The sequence below is a fragment of the Notolepis coatsorum genome (assembly GCF_963971535.1).
Source record: "Notolepis coatsorum genome assembly, chromosome: 2".
NCBI classification, from domain to species: domain Eukaryota; kingdom Metazoa; phylum Chordata; class Actinopteri; order Aulopiformes; family Paralepididae; genus Notolepis; species Notolepis coatsorum.
Window position 1 is genome coordinate 7430432 of NC_140166.1, and position 21537 is coordinate 7451968.

At 41.7% G+C, this 21537-nt stretch overlaps 1 protein-coding gene across 1 annotated transcript in view; it reads left to right on the forward strand.

Moving 5' to 3' along the window:
• Window positions 1-21537, forward strand: part of fbxl17 (F-box and leucine-rich repeat protein 17) — a 918512-nt gene that overhangs the window by 393191 nt on the left and 503784 nt on the right. The gene's annotated exons all lie outside the window — the stretch shown is intronic.

Below are 21537 nucleotides of genomic sequence, written 5' to 3' on the forward strand. Positions count from 1 at the left end.
GGATCAATAACAAAAAAAAGTAAAAGAAATAATAATAATAAATAAAATAATAATAATAATTATAATTTTTTGCATTCGACTAAGAGGTTGGCAGTTGACTACGGCTCCTTTCGATCGATTATTCGACTAATAGGGGTCAGCCCTAGCGAGTCTAGATGACAGTTTAGTTGACAGTTAGTGTGTGTGTGTGTGTGTGTGTGTGTGTGTGTGTGTGTGTGTGTGTGTGTGTGCGCGCCTGTGCGTGTCATAAAGTGTGTATGTTTTTGTTTTTTGTACTTGGTTTTATGAGACTGCTTGACTCATTGAGTGATCATTTCGTCCTGACCTAGTCTGAGGTTTGTTTCCATAGCTGCTTGTGGTCGACATGCTTCCATTTTCCAGGCAAAAAACACCACTGAGCTCCAAGGCAGGGGGGGTATTCCAGGAAGAAGGTTACACAGTTAACCTCATAACCTCATAAAATGTTTTAATAATTCAGAATTCTGTGTTTGTGTTCACAATTAGCGATCACTAATATGCGTGACTGATTGAGATTCCATAATCCCATCCCAAGGCCAGAGCTGGAGTTTACCAGTAATAATGACATACTTCTTCCATAAATAAATGCCATAACTCGCTCTTTGAAACCCTTATTTATCCAGGGTAGGCCTGCTGACACGCATTCATACAGTCTTTACGCCCTGCTTCACATTCACACCGGGCGGAGTCTGAGGCGTGGCCGGCCATAGCAACCCCTCCCCTATAGACGGGTTTCTTGTTTATAAACATAATGTGTTTGAGCCAATCAGCAATCAGTTGCCTCCTACCTGCACGAGCTGCTGCGCTAAAAAAAAGTACAACGGGGCAACCGGGATTACATTCCTTTTTGCCTCCTTGATGCGCGCGGTACACTGAGTCTGATGTGGACGAGAAACCCGTCTATACTCACTCAACTCCGAACCACACATCAGACCAAACCGGGGAACAAATTAACAAAGTGCAATACCACGCAGGGGGCTCTTTTGCCTAGATGTCGCTGTTTAGTGACATTACAGATTCGACCTTTAACTTGTTTTCCCCCCCATATACTGTATACGTCCTGGTCCCTCCCCCCATATACTGTATACGTCCCTCCCCCCATATACTGTATACATCCCTCCCCCCATATACTGTATACATCCCTCCCCCCATATACTGTATACGTCCCTCCCCCCATATACTGTATACGTCCCTCCCCCATATACTGTATACATCCCTCCCCCCATATACTGTATACATCCCTCCCCCATATACTGTATACATCCCTCCCCCCATATACTGTATACGTCCCTCCCCCCATATACTGTATACGTCCCTCCCCCCATATACTGTATACATCCCTCCCCCCATATACTGTATACATCCCTCCCCCCATATACTGTATACATCCCTCCCCCATATACTGTATACGTCCCTCCCCCCATATACTGTATACATCCCTCCCCCCATATACTGTATACGTCCCTCCCCCATATACTGTATACGTCCCTCCCCCCATATACTGTATACATCCCTCCCCCATATACTGTATACATCCCTCCCCCCATATACTGTATACGTCCCTCCCCCCATATACTGTATACATCCCTCCCCTTTGGCCGAGTGGTATATGTTCGCTTTTTTCCATGCAGGAAGCCGCAGGTTTGTACCCAGACGTGGTATGAGTGACTATACGGAGTGTGAACCGGGGGCTTTGTCTGTCATCTCTCTCTCTCTCTCTCTATCTCTCTCTCTCTCTCTTCTCTATCTCACAGAAAGAATAACCGTTACAGTAAATTCCCCATTTGGCATAAAACAATACTTGGCTCTTTAATACCTCAGGGTTCAAGGCCTCTCGTAACGGCTGACAAGTCGCTTGAAATTGAAAGTGATAAACATCAGTAACGTTTAAACACACGCACGCACGCACACACACACACACACACACACACACACACACACACACACACACACACACACACACACACACACACACACACACACACACATACCTGGTGTGAGTCGGAGCTTATCTGAAGCAGGGCTATCTCACCACGCCGGAGCGTTTTTTCTCCTCTGTTATCAGAGGCCTCCTTCCATTTAGTCGCTAAGCCTCTGTCAGTCTGCCGCTCCCCTCTCGCCTGCAGTACCGATGGCCTCCGAGTCGCAGGCGATTCCTCTCACGCCTCCTCTCTTCAGAGACTGCTGATGACTATTTGCTTTGGCTTATATGTCTCCCCCACCCCCCTCCATCTCTCGCTCCCCTCCCTTCTTCTTTCCTGATACGATCTCTCCCTCACTCACTCATTTGTTATTTTTTTACTCACTCACTGCTCTCTCTCTTCCACTCTCTCTTTTGTGGTTGTCGAGGCTCAGTCTTCACAAACAGGCAGGGATGTCAAGGATTATATGTGCTTTAAAAGGGGTCTCCAGGTCTTCTCAAAGGTGTTAAGGGAACCATTAGGACCTTTGAGTGAGAATCTGAGTTTTTCAAGGTTTATGGATAATAGTAATTCCTTAACCCACCTATTGTGAGATGGAGGTTGGTTATGTTTCCATTTAAAGAGAATAAGTCGCCTGGCCGCCTATATTCGAATACCAACCGTTTTGTGCGTTTTGCAAATCTGATTGGCCACTGACGTTTCTGGTCATGTGACATGTGCACCAATCGTGTGACGGCAAGTTCTTTCGACGGTAAAAAGCTTAGGCACTCTTTCGAAGTTGGTTAAGGTTAGAGTTTGTCTTAGAGCAGGGCGATAGAACGGCAGCCCTGATTCCAAACTCTAACCTTAACCAACTTCGAAAGAGTCGCCTAAGCTTAACCAGTGATAAACTAGGCGTTGGGTAGTTTGCAGGCTGTTCGGTGCGGAAATGGGCAAAGACACAGCTTGTCACGCGATTGGGCGCACATATCACATGACCAGAAACGTCAGTGGCCAATCAGATTAGCAAAACGCACAAAACGGTTGGTATTCGAATAGACGCCGCCTGGCCAGTAAAGTGGATATGGCGAGAACAGGATGTGCTATTTTTAGAGGAAATAGGCTGCAGAGGAACACTGAACAGTGCCACGAGAGGATCAGGGGTGATAGTAGTGTTGTAGGCTGTGCCGATGGTTTAGAAGATTTCAGACCAGAATGTGGCAAGGCTGGGGCAGGACCAGAACATGTGGGTATGGTCGGCAGGGGATAGTTTGCATCTATTACATCATCAGAGACGTTACGATAAATTCGAGACAGTCTCAAGTTCGTATAGTGGACTTTGTGTACAATCTTGCACTGTGTGAGGCCGTGTTTTGCACAAATCGAAGATGAGTGGACAGTTTCCAAAGCCCAACCCCAATACTCATCAGACAATTCTATTCCCAGCTCTCGCTCCCAAGAGTTCTTAGGGACGGTTACTGGGGTATCCATAGCGGAGTTGATCAGATTGTAGATGTTAGAGATTAGCAATTTTTTTTTCCGGGTTGAGAACCATTAGTGAGTCTATAAGGGTTTCTGGAGGACAACTAGGGGATTTGGGGTTCTGGTTCTGTGTGAAGTGCCTAATTTCTTTATTCATTTTATTATTATTATTTTATTTGTTGCCATGCCTAAAATAATAGGCAAGCATAGCGCTAAAACATTTTCATAAACAATAATATAATTTTTTGTTATATGGTTATAATAAAAGCTTTTCTATACATTTGTCTGATTGATTGATTGAAAACTTTATTAACAGATTGCAGAATGGGTACAATACAGTACAGCTCAATACAACAACAGTGGACTGGAGGATGAAGACCAGAAAAATACTTTCGGCTTTTTTACATAAGGGTCCTCCATTTTCAATTAATCAAAACATTTAGAGACATACAAATATACAGTAGTTTCATAAAAATTTAAATAAACGTATTTTTTTTATAAATTTCTTATTTAAAATTTTTGTCACAAATATCGGTATCGGTATCGGCCCATTGTGTTAGTTGAACAATCGGTATCGGCGGCAAATTTTCATATCGGTGCATCCCTAGTTACAAGACCAATAATAGTGCTGGAAATTAGGCAGTGCCAGTCCACCGAGCTCTTTGGGGATCTGTGATATTGATACGTGGATTCTTATTGCTCCAGAGGAAGGCGCTTATTAATTGATCGAGTGTCTTAAAGAACGACTTCTTAATGAGGACTGGGAAGATATAAAAACGTTGGTAGCACTACCATTTTGACTAAATTGACTCTGCCCACTAGTGGAAGACCTGCCCACCTGTTAAAGTCGAGTTTGCACTTTTCAAGGAGAGGTGAGGAGTTTTTCGAGAACATTGTTTGTATTGAATTGGTGATGTTAACCCCTAGATATCTAAATCCATCTGTTGTATACTTAACCTCTTAAGCCCGGAGCCCTAATTTCTGAAAATCCGCCTAAAACACATACCTAAGTAAATGGAATATTGCTCCACTTCTACAAGGTACATTTGCATGTTCTCTGTATCTAGGGACATCTATGGACCTCAGTGAATGTACTCCCAGTGCCAGAAATATTGTGTCTATTACTAGGCTTGCTTAAATTGTGATGAAACAAAGGAGAATATGAATTATGATTTTTCATTGCAGTGAATAACACCATGCAAAAAATGACCAGACATGAACTGAACTGAGCTCGTTCAGTACCTTCTTGAGATCACGTGTACAAAAAATCTAAGGAAATGAATAAAGGGAAGATGATTAAACAGAAGGTTTTGTAGATACAGTACTGAATTATCCCATCCGGATCAATGCTATTTGAAATATTATTTTAGAATATCAGGCTTATAAATTACCTTATTATAGCCAATTCACACATTTATGGATTGTGCCAAATCGTATCTTTCAAATGTCCGAGTTCAATTTAGATTTAGTATTTAGCATTTGTCTCAATATAAAAGACAAATTGTATGTAGGTTTACACACACGCACAATGTGTATGCGGTAAATCACTGTGTGTGCACTGCACATGCTTGTTCGTCTATGTGTGTTAGAGCTGTGTGTGTATGTGCATGTGTATGCACGTTATTTTACCTTTATTTTACTAGGAAGTCCGGTTGAGATAACTTCCCTCCCTCTCTGGCTTGTAAAGCAGATTGTTAGATTGAACTACAGCCTTAGACTACAGGGTAATCAAGCAGAAACACATATAAACACACGGAAACACACAGACACACATAGAAACACACATAAACATATATAAACACATAATAACAGGGATTAAAGCGCTCCGTCTTGAGACGGATTTCCGTCAATTTGATTTGGAGTCGTGATGGATTTTTCGTCAATTGGCTACCTGGTATAATATGATTTGTAGACGGAACAACATAAGCAGGTTTTAGGTTTGGCGAGTGACATTTGCGAGGTCTGAGAGGTCTGTCCGCCACATGGCGGGTAACAAAATAGTCATGTAAAATAATTCTTCTTCTTCTTCTTTTCTATTTTATTGGCGGTTGGCAATCACTTTCATGTAAAATAATTAAAACTGCGGTGTGTTTTGGTCTTACGACAGTCGCCTTTTTTGCAGCCTCACGCGTCAATCTTTCCTTGTTTACCGACGTCACATCCACCACCTGCTTATGTACCTGCTTGCACTGTAACGTTACGCACGCCTGCTATACCGATTAGCTAACGTTAGCTTAATAGCTCTAAATGTAAGCCGGCCACTAAAAAGAAAACCCACCGCGGTTTTCTCAGACGAAAAGGATGAGCGGGACCATCTAACAAAAGAAAGTTTCGAGTTGAATGGAAGTTTGAAGATAGCGGTGTTTCAAGAGACTGGCTAGGCTACTGGGGGCTGTAGTGGTGAGTTGTTAACTTGTTCCGTGTGCCGCAACTATGTTTGATTGATTGATTGATTGATTGACATTTTTATTAACAGATTGCAGAATGGGTACAATACAGTACAGCTCAATACACACAATTGTTAAGGGGATGCAGACCAGAGAAAGACTTTCGTCTTGTTTACATCAGGGTCCCCCATTTAAATTTCATCATAATGACATACATGACATACAGATAGACAGTACTGCTACATCTATACATTTATGACATACCAGATTTACAAATACATTACTGTTTGTGATACAAAAATTGTAAAAAAAAATGTAAATAGAGTTATACATTTGACGAAGAAACTGTACATTGGAGGAGGTGGGGGAGGGGGGGGGGGGGTTGGGTAGGTGGGGTGGGTGGGGGTGGGGGGGGAACTGAAAGAAAGAAAAACAGAAACAACACATTTGTCATTGTCGTGTTACTTCACAGTACAAATACGTGAGTCCTCTGCTGTGGTTGTGAGTATCCTTTATTAGCTTAACTCCGTAGCAACATCACACAGGTGTATCTCTCTGGATCTGGTATATCCAGTAGCAGAAACGCATTCACATCATTAGGCTATGTCAGAAAACACAAATCCTGCATTAGACCTACTTTAGCGGACAAAACCCAAACAAAACGTATTTCTCACACGTTGATCTACCTCTGATACTCATCGGAGCCCATATGAGTGGGGAAACTTGAATGAATGAATCAATGAAAACTTTATTTAACAGATTGCAGAATGTGTACAATACAGTACGGCTCAATACACACAATTGTTAAGGGGATGCAGACCACAGAAATACGTTTGTCTTGTTTACATCAGGGTCCCATATTATTATTGGACATTTACGGTGGCCAGTTTCGAATTGCAGCCTCCCGTAGGTGCTCTTTGAGAGTGGTTTTGATGTGGGTAGGGAATATGATTCACATTTTTTTACGGCTGTGGGTAGTGCGTTCCACATTGTTGTGGCATAATTGCGAAACGTGTTTAGTCCCTTGTTTGTATGATAACAAGCCTTTTAGTTCATGGTGCAAAAAACTAAAAGAGCCAGGTGTGTGTTTTTGCAACGTGCATTCACACTCTCCAGCACACACAGCATCCCTGCCTGGCACAACAACCACAACAGTAGGGTCTATACTCACAGTCAGGACAGTAGGCTCTACAAGTAGGCTCCCTTAAAACGCTAACGCTATTAAAACAAAATACAGTGGAGGTTAAAATAAGAATATGACTTGGCCTGAAAAAAAGTTCAGTCAGGAGTTTTTTTTTTGCTTTAATCCCTGCATAATAAACACATGGAAACATACATAAACACAAATAAACACATATACACACATAAAAACACATAAACGCACATAAAAAGACACATAAACACATAGACACATATAAACACACATAAACACATACAGTAGCAACACACATAAACACACACAAACGCATAGAAACACACACATAAACACATATAAACACACAGCAACACATAAACACATATACACACACATAAACACATATAAACACACACATAAACACAGAAACACACAGAAACACATATAAACACACAGAAACACACATAAACACATATAAACACATATAAACACACATAAACTGGCTAGCAAGCATATCGTTATATTGAACTACAGCCTCAGAGTACAGGATAATCAAGCGGTTAATGGGTTCCGACCAGCCTGGAATTGAGGACACCACAGAGGTCGTCGAAGGGGGCGAATCAGACTTCAGATCAGCCGGTTCTCCTCTGGTCTGCAGCGCCTCACTGGGGCCGGATCAGACTTCAGATCAGCCGGTTCTCCTCTGGTCTGCAGCGGCTCGCTGGGGCCGAATCAGACTTCAGATCAGCCGGTTCTCCTCTGGTCTGCAGCGCCTCACTGGGGCCAGATCAGACTTCAGATCAGCCGGTTCTCCTCTGGTCTGCAGCGGCTCACTGGGGTGCAAATACTTACTTACTTAGACCCATCACTCCCAATGGAGCATATGCCATCTACGACTATTCTTCATCCAACACGGCTTTGGGCTGTCCTTTCTGCCTCCCCCCAGCTGGCTCCTTGTCTCTTGAGCTCCGCCTCAGTGTCCTGCCTTCAGGTGTTCTTCCTTTTCGGCTTTCACTGCACGGCATCATGTGCCTCCTGTGTGGGAGCCCTTCTTTCCCCAGGTCGAGTTGGTTTTGAATTATCGTAGATGCTTTAGTAACGTGCTTTTTTTCCAGGTAGGGTTGTTGGCCCTACACAAACCCATTTAACCTCTGGGGTGAGGTTGGTCCAATTTGTCTCACCTCTACCCTTTGACCTGTCCAGCATGGGTGACCTTGCCAGGTGCCCGTGCACCTGCTGGCATAGCTCTCTGGGTCACTGAGACTCTCAAACCACCACCCCGCGACAAGGGATGGACCGCGTGGCAGTGGGGTGCAAATGATGGAGTACAAATGATGCTGAGAAGCCTGCTCTTAAAATATCTTTTATGAATCAAAGAGGGTTTTACCTTGGACATGTGTGTATTCCTGACACAAACAATTGCACAATGATCACTGACATCATCATTGCAAGAAATGCCAGTTGAGGTGTATTTGTGAGATTAATTAATTTGTAATTAAATCACACGTGGTATATTTAGATGTTGTTGGTGCATTAATGACTTGCACAAGGTTTAAGAATTCACAGTTTGGATCACCAGTTTAGAGCCAGTCCCAGTTTAGATCACCAGTTTATATCCAGTCCCAGTTTGGATCACCAGTTTAGATCCAGTCCCAGTTTAGATCACCAGTTTAGAGCCAGTCCCAGTTTAGATCACCAGTTTAGAGCCAGTCCCAGTTTAGATCACCAGTTTAGAGCCAGTCCCAGTTTAGATCACCAGTTTAGAGCCAGTCCCAGTTTAGATCACCAGTTTATATCCAGTCCCAGTTTAGATCACCAGTTTATATCCAGTCCCAGTTTAGATCACCAGTTTAGATCACCCACAAGGATGAATTCAGAGTTGTTTAATTCATGTAAAATATCTGAAATAGATTTAAAAGCATCCTTTGAGGCAGACTAGGGTCTATGCCAGCCAACCACAGTGATATGAGAATAATTTGATACACCAACTTGTGTGTGTGTGTGATTGTGCATGTGTGAGCATGTGTTTGTGTATGTGCATGCATGTCTGTGTGTGTGTCTGTGCATGTATGTGTCTGTGTGTGTGTGTGTGTGTGTGTGTGCGTGTGTGTGTGTGTGTACATTATGTGTGTGTCTGTGTGCGTGTGTGTGTGTGTGCAGAGTGTATCTGCTTTTCCATCCTCTGAATCTTCAATATGTGTGTTTAACTCTGGAGGGAAATCTATTGGCACCTGATTCTGAAGATTACGGAAATTCTCTCCGGTGGGATGCGGTGAAGAAAAAAAGAGTAATAAGAGTGTTTTTGTGAAGCTGCTGATCCTTTGACCTTGTGGTATGCGGTTCTGCTGCTGCTGCACTCCACCAGGCCGGGGAAACAACTCTGCCGGTCGCTAGAAACACACATAAACACACATAAACACATATAAACACATACTGTAGAAACACACATAAACACATAGAAACACTCAGGAACACATAGAAACACATAGAAACACATAGAAACTCACATAAACACATATAAATACATATATAAACACACATAAACACAGATAAACACACATACACACATATAAACACATAGAAACACACAGACACACATATAAACACGTAGAAACACACAGACACACATACAAACACACATAAACACAGATAAACACATATAAACACATATAAACACACAAACACATATACACACACACATAACACACATACACACACTTAAACACACAAACACATACCGGTATACACATACAAACACACATACACACATATAAACACGCATACACACATAAACACACATAAACACATAATACAAACACACAGAAATAGACACATAAACACATATAAACACACACAACTACACACAGAAACACATAGAAACACACAGAAACATATAAAAACACATAGAAACACATATACCCACATATAAACACACATAAACATATAGAAACACATAGAAACACACATAAACACACATAAACTCACAGGAACGCACAAACACACCCAGAAACACATAGAAACACACATAAGCACATATAAACACACAGAAACACAGAAACACACAAGGTTACCGTGACATGGCCATACAGGAATGGGTGAGGATATAAATCTGCCATAGCTTCTAAAATTGAAGTCCTGGCTCTAGGCAGAATCACGAATAGTGGTTTAAGAGAAGTTATTTATATTTTGAACGTGATTCATTGAGCACTAGTTAGTTTACACGTTGCGCATGTTATGACTTTGAATGTCTGCCATTTCCACCTCAAAAGGCACATACAAGTAACAATACGATGCGTCGATCATGCATATGCTAATCGAATACATATCATGGTCGATGACGTCGACCAATTGTTGCAGCCCTAATATATATATATATATATATATATATATATATATATATATATATATATATATATAGAGAGAGAGAGACACACAGAGATAGAGAGAGTACTGTGTACTGTATATATATATATATATATATATATATATATATATATATATATATATATATATATAGAGGAAGACAGGCAGACACCACTAGGAAGTTACCACTCTTTGACGATGCTGTGTTGTATCAAATGTAACATTAAATATGGTAGGCAGGCCCCATTGGAGCAGGTAGTATCTCAGGGAATGAACTTGGGCCTAACCTAACCTTAACCCTAATCTTAACCATAACCTTAGCCCTAGCCACAACCACAACCCTAACTGTAGCCTTAACCCTAACCTTAGCCTTAACCCTAACCTTTTTAGAACCCATCCCCCCATGTGTCTGATTGCTAGTATGTTGAGTCCTTGTTTATCATTTCCCCCCTATTTTTGGGAGACCAACAAGGAACTATGGAGCTGTTTCCTGTGCCTGTGCATCACATCTGTGTATTGGGAAACAGTCCCCTTTAACCATAATGTTAATTTAACTGCGAAAGTCATCCATCGGTGTGTAACTTTTCATAGAATATGATGGGAACCGGTTGTTGAGAACTGTTACATTCAAGCCTAAAATATGGCTCGTGTAGGCCTTGAATGCAAAGTGGTGGACACAGGACACTGGACAAGAGTTATCAAAAATAACTATTTATTCGCACAGCAACAAATTTGGAGAACAAAAAGATGGGGAGCTGGGTGCTCCAGACTCCCTAGTTCAGGATATAATTATAAAGTAAAGCACAAAGGCAAAAAAGGACAACAAGCCAAAAATAAACAAGTCAAGCAGTGAGCAGGTGAGACTCTGGAGAGCTGAGATCTCTTGTGAAGTGGGAGACGAACAACTGCTCCCTGCACTCTGCACCGCATTTGTAGGGCGTGGTGCCTCATCACCACACCTGTGATCAATTAGAAAGCGGACATTTTAAACACAAGCACAATGACAACAGAAAGAAAACAACACACACACTACCACAATCTGAATATGCACCACAGACAGTAAGTATCCCTCCACCGTGTGAAAGTAATACGTAACAAGAAGACACTGAGCAGGTAGAAAGACAGGATCACAGAGAAGTAGAGCGACTGATGGAGGGGCTTAGTGCATGGAGGAGCGAGGCAGGACAGGGGAGAGCAAGGGAGTGAGAGATGCGCAAAGAGAGAGATATGTGTAATAGATGGGGGGGAGGGATACAGTAAAATATATATAACCCCTCCAGGGGGCGCCAGCGTCTCCCAGTGGCAATACTTTGACATTGTCAGCAGTTCTTCTGTCACTCTGTCTTCTAACCTTCCCTCCAACACACACACACGCACGCACGCACGCACGCACGCACGCACACACACACACACACACACACACACAGACACACACACACACACACACACACACACACACACACACACACACACACACACACACACACACACACACACAACACACACACATTCCTTTCCTCTCATCTTCCAGGATCAAAGGGGTCTGTCGTCATGGCTGATATCAGTCCTTGTCTCCTGAGCATTTCAGCCATTGTGTACAGTATGTGTGTAAGTGTGTTGTGTACCTGGTGTTTGACAACCATTGCGCTCACATAGCCCAAGGTTTGCAATTAGTGGTGGGTGAGGCTAATTCTGCTCTACATTGTGAAGAGCATCAAGTGTCTAGAAAAAAAGCTTCATTCATTCATTCATCATCATCAACCACCTTTATTTAAATTATAAGGAGACACATTGACGATGGGCCCTCATAATAACTTTTCATAATGTTTTTTAGCTAACACCATGATGTCAGCTAGTCTTCATGGGGTCCGACACAGAAATCACAAGGTTTAACAAACAATTATATACAACCATATGTCACATTATATACAATCATACGTACGTCACTCGTCACATTGTATACAATCATACATCACATTATATACAATCATACGTCACATTATATACAATCATACGTACGTCACATTGTATACAATCATATGTCACATTATATACAATCATACGTCACATTATATACATTCAGACATCACAATACATACATTCAGACAGCACAATACATACATTCAGATATCACATTATTTACATTCATATATCACATTATTTACATTCATATATCACATTATTTTTACATTCAGATATCACATTATTTTCATTCAGACATCACAATAAATACATTCAGATATCACATTATATACATTCAGACATCACAATTATTGATTCTTTGAAAATAATCACAACACAACACATAATTGTACACAACACATACATTTACACAACACATGCACAATGTATATTGATAGACCCGTGTTTCTCTCTCTCTCTCTCTCTCTCTCTCTCTCTCTCTCTCTCTCTCTCTCTCTCTCTCTCTCTCTCTCGTTTCTGTTAATCTTCTACCATTAGCTGTTATGTAGTACATCACACATGATGGAATGTCTTTGGTATAAATGTACATCATACATATGACTGAAGGTCGTTCGGTTACAGCCTGATGTTCTTTGATGATCTCAGGGTTCTTTCCACAGCTACACTATTATGATCAAACAGGATGAAAGACCCTGGAACATATGGGGTCATTTAGAAAACATTGTGAGCATTTAGAAGACATATGATCTGTAGAATGGCTGATATAGAAACCCAGTGTTTGTCGTTATTAGCTTCAAATAGGATTACCACTCGTTGATGCATGTTATTTCTATGGTATATATCAACAATGTGTGGACATGAACAACTCTCTTAGCGCTTTCAGACATACACGGTTCTGGTTCTGGCTCCGTTCTGGAGTCTCAGAACCTTGGTGCTTTCTGGCGAACCAGCCCGTGTTCACACCAGTTTAAGCAGAACCAAAGTTCCACCGTCCTCCGTCATCAGCGTGTTACTCAGGCGGAAGTAAACACAACAGTGGCTAAATGGCGGATCACATTGATTATCTGCGAGCTTTCGTTCTGTTACTTCAAAATATTAACTTTGTCTTTTTCTCGGTAGTCCTTTTTCATAATTTTTTTGTATGTATTCATTATTTGGTCTGACGTTCTAGTGAACCCACCCTTGGCCATCTCTTCCACAAGTTCTGCATACAGCTTGCTCTTTCTGGTTCTACTATCTAGCTTTTCCTGGAACTCTGTTGATGCCCAAATCGCCACCAAGCATTTTATTTCCACGGCAGACCACTGCAAATAAAATTTTTCCAATGACATTGTTGACATTGTTGTCAGTTGATTGATTGAAAATTTTATTAACAGATTGCAGAATGGGTACAATACAGTGCGGCTCAATACACACAATTGTTAACACATCCACCGCCGGAAACGCTTTAAAACGTTATTGCCCGCCATGCTTTGACCGCCAGACCACGCTGTACAGCGATATTGAGATCAATATTAAAAAATGTTGCCATGGCATTCATAATTCATATATACACCTCCGGCGCTGCAGCTGGACCCTACGGCTTAATACAACGACGGCTCAATACCGCCACCTGGTGGATGGTCGGGCGAGTTACACTGGTAAACAGGATATGGCTGCTGTGCGTCGATTAAATTCATCCGGCTGTCAGATATTGTCGCAGGGCTCCTGACAGACACTATAGTACATATGGATCACTTTATAAACTTAATAATCGATATGATTTCGGCATTTATTGCGACATACAAACCGGAAATAGACTTAGGCGATCGACGTCCTATACCTGGGATCTTTCACCGCCAGTCTCATTGACGCACGGTAAGAGGACGCTGACGCTATTTTCAGCCCAATTGTTTATTTATTTCACTGCAAACCGATCTGATCAATATATCACCCATACTACATAAAGCATTTACTGACGATCACGGAATCATAAACGACCCCCCCCCCCCCCCTTTCATCCGCGCATGATGACGCATAACGTATAGGATCATACAGTTGAATTTTTTTATATAACGTGTATCGGGAATAAACAGCAATTGATCATCTTTATATGCGTTTATGCCTATAACTCACGTTCTATGAATTACTGCAGAAAACGATAAAAACATACTTATATTCTAGAAGGTATTTTTGTAGGAATCTATGAATGAAAAAGTATAACGTTCCTACATCCTGGACGATAGATAATCGATGTTGAATGGGCCATAGTAATGTCAATTTAGCAATACAATTTTAAAAGTTATAGCCCTGCAAAGAAGGTGAACATCTCCATAGGCTTAGAGTGGTGGCAGTGAGCCTACATTGATGGATAGAACTAGTGGCAGGGAATGTGTTATGGGGATGCAGACCAGAGAAATATTTTCGTCTTGTTTACATCAGGGTCCCCCATTTTCAATTCATTTTAACATTTATGACATACACGACATACAGATAAACAGTACTGTTACATCCAGACATTTATGACATACAAGAAGATATACAAATATACAGTACTGTTTATTTACAGACAGAGCTTCTAAAAGAGAATATATACATTTGAGTGGGAGGAAACTGTACATTTGGGGGGGGTTTGGACATTTACCGGGGTCAGTTTCGAATTACGGCCTCCCGTAGGTGCTCTTTCAGAGCGGCTTTGAAGGTGGGTAGGGATTAAAATTTTTTACGGCTGTGGGTAGGGCGTTCCACATTGTTATGGCATAATTGCGAAACGTGTTTAGTCCCTTGTTTGAGCCGAATCTGAGTTGAACATGATTTGTGGTTCCCATGAGTTGCTGTCGCGTGATTTTTAAACGTAGCCTATGTGTGCGAAGACACTATCTGATTGGCTAGCCGCGTACAGCGAAGACCCTCTCTGATTGGTTTAGCGCTGAAGGGTCTCTTCCGCCTAACCCTAACCTTAACCCTAACCCTAACCTTAACCCTAACCTTAACCTTAACCCTAACCCTATGCTACTTTGAAGCAGATACCAGTGCATACATTAAAAAGAAATTAAAAAAAAATATTATATAAATTATACTTTTTTTATTTTTTTTATACAGCTACTGTTTTATATATACTGTTTTTTAGTAATAACTAGAAAGTAATGGTATTTATTCAACAACAGGTGATTGATTAATGATACTAATACAAATCTATACAATGAGTATGGGGCTGCAGCACTGCAGATATACCCTACTCCAATGATCCACACGGACACTATTCTGCACTCAATGCACTTGCTTCCAGAAGGCTCCGTTGAAGTAGCACAGAGGATCTGTTGTGATTTTTGCACAATAAATATTCAACATTCTCTTTTGAGACTCCGCCTCAGACTCTTATTATTTGGCACTAAAAGCTAAACATTGTCACCGATATGGCTGTCCGCAACATGTCATTAATTGTGTACGCGACGTGGTGTACGCGACGTGGTCGATCACTACAACAACCATCAAATGCACACAGCACACACATCCACACGCACACACAAGCGTTTCCGTTAGCCGGTAATTACCGGTATTTGACCGACAAAATCTGTTGAAGTCCGACATATTTAATCTCTCCGGTCTTAATGTCCGGTGAAAATAATTCCCTCTAAGCACAATTTGATTATTTGAATTGTATTAAAATAGGCTAAAATTAAATAGCCTATGCGATGAACGAAACAATCATTACATTTGTTTCATCGTTGCTTCTAATAATGACAACGACGTTGTCAGCGAGAGCTTAGTGCTGGGTTTGCGAGTGCATGTGCAGCTGCAGAGCCGGAACTGCAGCGGCACAGTGCAGTACTCCAATTCAGCCATTGGCAATTCAGCTGTTGGGTGGGGGGCGCTGCCGAGCGGTCCCCAGATAGAGCCAGAAAACAGCTGAATATGCTGCTCTGCATCGACATACTCTCGCAAATAAGTCGTTGGGAGGTGGAGAGAGAGAGAGTCGTCACGCAAACCCACGATAATGTTGCCGTCTCTCTCTGCCAAATTTCTCAGTTCTTCGCTTGATATAATTAATACAAATGTCCAATATAACGGAATTCGTTAGCTCATAAAAATATGATTATAACAGACTGCTGTTTATTAATGTCGGGCGACTGCCCACAGACACCTATTTGATTTAAAGTCGGCAGCAGCACGGAGTCTCAGGACTTATTTTATTTGGAATATAATGACTGTATACGCAAAAGTAGCCTAGTTTTAAGTAAAAATATTATAAATCTACATGCCTTGATGATGTCATTCTTTTGTTTTGTTGTCATTCTTTTGCCTATCAATTGTTTTTAAGCTCAATAAACTCTGACCGGAATTTCTCTCATTTGACTGGTAGATTGAAATCTACCGGACACTGAGGCCGGCAACAATTTTTTCTAACGGAAACCCTGGCACACACTCACTTTAAACAAACAACACACTGCAGCACCCACTCTCCACACTTTAGATCACCTAAACACACTTTATATTTATTGGTAAAGGATTTGCACTACAACTCGTACACCTTACTGTAAATTGTACCTAAATTGTACCTCATCCCATTTCTGCTTTGCACTATATAGTATTGTATATTAGTATATTGCATAGTATATTGTATATTGTATGGTAACTCAGTTACTTCTAGTCTGCATCGAACATTGTACATATGTCTATACTGAACACTGTGACCTCTATTTTTACTTCTTTTTACATGCTACTTTATTTTATTTCATACTTATCTTGTCTAGCACAGTCTCTAAGAAGCATTTTGTATAAAAGTATTCTTTGTATTTTATTTTTTTATTATTTTTTAAACAAACCCCCCCCTCCCGGACCCCACCTTGAGAAGTACCTCCACTATCCCTCGCACCTAACCAGACACTACCATTATAAGCTAGCTTTTATTCTCTCCACCACTTCTAACCACATTGACATTTTGGATTCATTGAGACCCAGAATTCTTGCTGTAGATATTTCATGGTAAATTACATCGAGATATGTAAGAAACCAAACTTTACGGCACATTTTTTCCGGTTGAAACCAGCGTGATGCGATCAGCTTTTTGGCTACTGTGATACCCGATAAAACCAATCTCTTTAGCTGTGGATTCACTGCAAACTCAAAAACATCATTCAACAGCAATACCGAGGGGTGTACGTATAAAAGTATTCTGTACTTCTGTATGACAACTATTAAAGAAACTTGAAACTAGTGACGACGACGTGAGCTAGGTTAGCTAGCATGAGCTACCGGGAGATTGAAAGACTGTAACTTTACTGGTGAAAATGTGATTTACGTTGGAATACTCCTTTGCCAACTTGCTGTACTTTGCTTGCAGGTCTGCATCCATTATTGCTGGATTATGAATAGCCCCAACTTTAGCCAAGGTAACGTTATGGCTAAACCTTTAACGTTAGTTAATGCTAGCTTTCGGCTAGCTGTTCAATGCTAATAACACCACCAAGCGAACCCATCAGAGCTCCCCGTCAACAGCGCTCTGTCGGGAGGATGGCATTTAAGAAAGTATCTGCTGTTAAAATGACAAACAGCATTGACCCTTTAATTCACGGTCGGTTAAACACACGTTTGTTTTATACTGCTCACAGCAGACCGCAGTGTTGTTGATAAATTACGTGGGGCCGGGGGGATTTAAGTTCCGCAAAAAAAGGTTCCGCACCGTTGCAATCGTACGGTGCACAGCCCGTACTGTACCGGATGACCACATTGACGCGGTACAGTACGTATCCGCGTACCGTTACACCCCTACTATGTATAGAATGTCCATGTGTTGATATGTGCTGATGTATTTGAAAAATATCAACAAAAACATAATAATTTGGTGTTTTATTACTTCAAAGTAGAACAGTCGTGCTTTTACCGTGTTTACCTACAGAACCTACCTGTACTCTACCAGAGCACATCAATTGATTACCAATGGTTATAGCGATGTTGGAAGAAAGAGGACTACACAATCATTCCGTGGAAGGCCTTGATGATGCTACTGTATAACAGCCTTCATTTTAATGTTCTGTGGAAGGCCTCTACGGTGCTACTGTATAACACAGCCTTCATTTTAACATTCTGTGGAAGGCCTTGACGATGCTACTGTATAACACAGCCTTCATTTTAATGTTCTGTGGAAGGCCTCTACGGTGCTACTGTATGATACAGCCTTCATTTTAATGTTCTGTGGAAGGCCTCTACGGTGCTACCAGGGGAGGAAATTAGGCCACTTTACTCGCCAAATGCGAGTATTTTTTACGTTTGGCGAGTAATTCATGAAGAGCACTCGCCAGTCTGGCGAGTACTAGTAATTACAAAACAAAACAAAAAAATCATTCTGCAATCTGCTGATTCGCTCACTGGCACAAGCCGAACTCCGACTCCCCCCTTGATTCCTCCCATTTGCGCCTCATAATAATCCAACCATAACCAATGAACATCATCGTTGTACAGATGCGCTCTAAGCTCCTCCAATGAACACTCATTTTCTAGAAGATGCCGCCCATCTAGGGGAAGTGGACAGATCACTGCGCGCGGACCTACAGACTCCTGCCACCGGCTTGACGACGTAGACAAACTTAGACAAAAACACATCAGTGGATGAAAATAATTGCATGTAGAGTCGTCGCTTTCGGATATCAGTACGGTCTGACACCTTCGAGTCGGATGAGAATGACAAGTCAACCAGCATTAGCCGGCTAGCTACCTAGCATGTAACAAGCTACCATAACGCGCGTTCATCATAGTGGACTATACTGAGCGGCTTTGCTTAAATGCGGCCGAGTGACATTTTATTATTACCGGGTTTCCCCCCATATCACCACTCGCCCATATGCCCTTCACAACGGTGATGTTGTCATACTTGGCATTCAGAATACACCTGCTGAACCCCTAGCGTTGTCGATTCGGTTCCAATGTATTGTCATCTTACAGCACAAGTACAGTACAACCAGAATACATTTGGCATACAACCAGAGTGCAAATGTAACAAGTCAAGTTGTTTTATTTAGCTATTACATTACAGTGAAATGCTTGGTTCTTTCACTGCCCAACTCAGTCCAACCTAGACCAGCCCAACCCAGTCCAACCTAGTCCAGCCCAGCCCAGCATCTTTCACTGCCTAGTTCAGCCCAACCCAGTCCAGAATAGTTCCCTCTTTCATGTTAATATGTGATATCCTAATATTTTGAAGAGTAGAGACAGTGTGATTAATACATGTTGTATGCTAATATTGTGAAGAGTAGAGACTGTTATTAATGTTTTATGCTAATAAATATTTTAAAGAGTAGAGACACGGTGTGATTTTTACTATGATTGAAAATCAATTTAGACGAAGACCTACAAAGAAGTAATTATCACAATTAGCGATTTTTTTGGCTGGTAAAAAATCAGTTTGTCTGGTAAAAAAAATCAGATACTCGCCAGTTGGCTGGTAAGCCAAAAAGTTAGTTTCCTCCCCTGGGTGCTACTGTATAACACAGCCTTCATTTTACCATTCTGTGGAAGGCCTCTACGGTGATACTGTATAACACAGCCTTCATTTTAATGTTCTGTGGAAGGTCTCTACGGTGCTACTGTATAACACAGCCTTCATTTTAATTCTTTATCATACCTGCACATATTGGGCCTCATAGAACTGCCATTTTAGAGTTAATCTCTCTTATTTATTACATTCTAACCACATCCTAATTCAGAGGATGGTGGCTGCTGCCTGTTCCTCACGTTGACCAAATGAACCTGACAGAGTGAGTCTCAGCTTCTCATAAAATACTTCATCAGAGCTAAATAATTATGGTTTAGCATACTCAGCTGTGATTGGTTGATGCCGGCACGCTTTAAATTAATAAGCCAGTAACTGTGCCGTGTTTCACAAGAGATGGAGGGAGGGAGAGAGGGAGAGATGGAGATGGAGATGGAGATGGAGATGGAGAGAGAGAGAGAGAGAGAGAGAGAGAGAGAGAGAGAGAGAGAGAGAGAGAGAGAGAGAGAGAGAGAGAGAGAGAGAGAGAGAGAGAGAGAGAGAGAGAGAGAGAGAGAGAGAGAGAGAGAGAGAGAGAGAGAGATGTCTTTTTTTGCTACCTTGTGAAATATGTAATACATCTTCATTTTAACAGCGTTGTAAATGTCAGGCCGCAGATCTTCTCTTAATGAAAAGATCACCCTGCATCCAAACTCTGACAAATGTATCTGGTTTGAGCTGAAGATTTGGAGAGTCATCTCCCAGTCCCAACTGTTTGGATGAAACACTAACACGGTCAACAAGCTGTCACCCCCCCCCCCCCCCCCCCCCCCGGCCACACAGGGTCTCAATCAAACCCTCCCGTCCTCTTCTCCTCCCTGATTGTATCTCCATGGGTTGTTGATGAAGGTCGTAGGTTACGAGCTAGGTGGCCGTCATGCACGGAGAGGCTTCTACTTAAACCAGAGAGCGATAACTACTTCAGGGGACATTGGAAATGGAGTTTTTCCTAGTCCTTGTATGCATCTGGGGGGTCTTTTTTTACCTGCAAAATCAACTCTGCCTCTCTTTGTTAACACATTGACCGCCGGGCATTGTGCCCATCTCATACCCCTCTCTGCCACCGTTAAAAGCCTATGGAGATGTTTACCTTCTTTGCAGGGCTATAACTTTTTAAATTGTATTGCTATATTGACATTACTATGGCCCATTCAACATCGATTATCTATCGTTCAGGATGTGGGAACGTTATACTTTTTCATTCATACATTGTTGTGTTAATACCTTCTAGAATATAAGTATGTTTTTAATCTTTTCTGCTGTAATTCCAAAAACGCTAGTTATAGGCCCTGACGCATTATGATAGATTATTGATTGCCGTTTCTTTCCCATACACGCTATATACAAAAATTCAAATGTATATGATCGGTATACATTATGCTTCATCATGCGTGGAGGAAGGGGGGGGGGGGTCGTTTATAATTCCTTGATCATCAGTAACGGCTTTATGTAGTATGGGTGATATATTGATCAGATGGTTTGCAGTAAAATGAATAAACAATCGGGCTGAAAATAACGTTATATTCCCCTTACCGTGGGCCGATGAGACTGGCGGTGAAAGATCCCAATTATTCGACGCCGATCGCCTAGGTCCATTTCCGGTTTGTATGGCGCAATAAATCATATCGATTATTAAGTTTAGAAAGCGATCCATATGTACTATAGTGTCTGTCAGGAGTCCCGCAGCGAGATGTTCCTCGATGCACCGATGGCACTTCCGGTTTTTGCGAGTGTAACTCGCCCGACCATCCACCAGGCGGCGGTATTGAGCCGTTGCAGTCACATCTAGGGTCCAGCTAGGGCAGGGGTCGGCAATTAGGT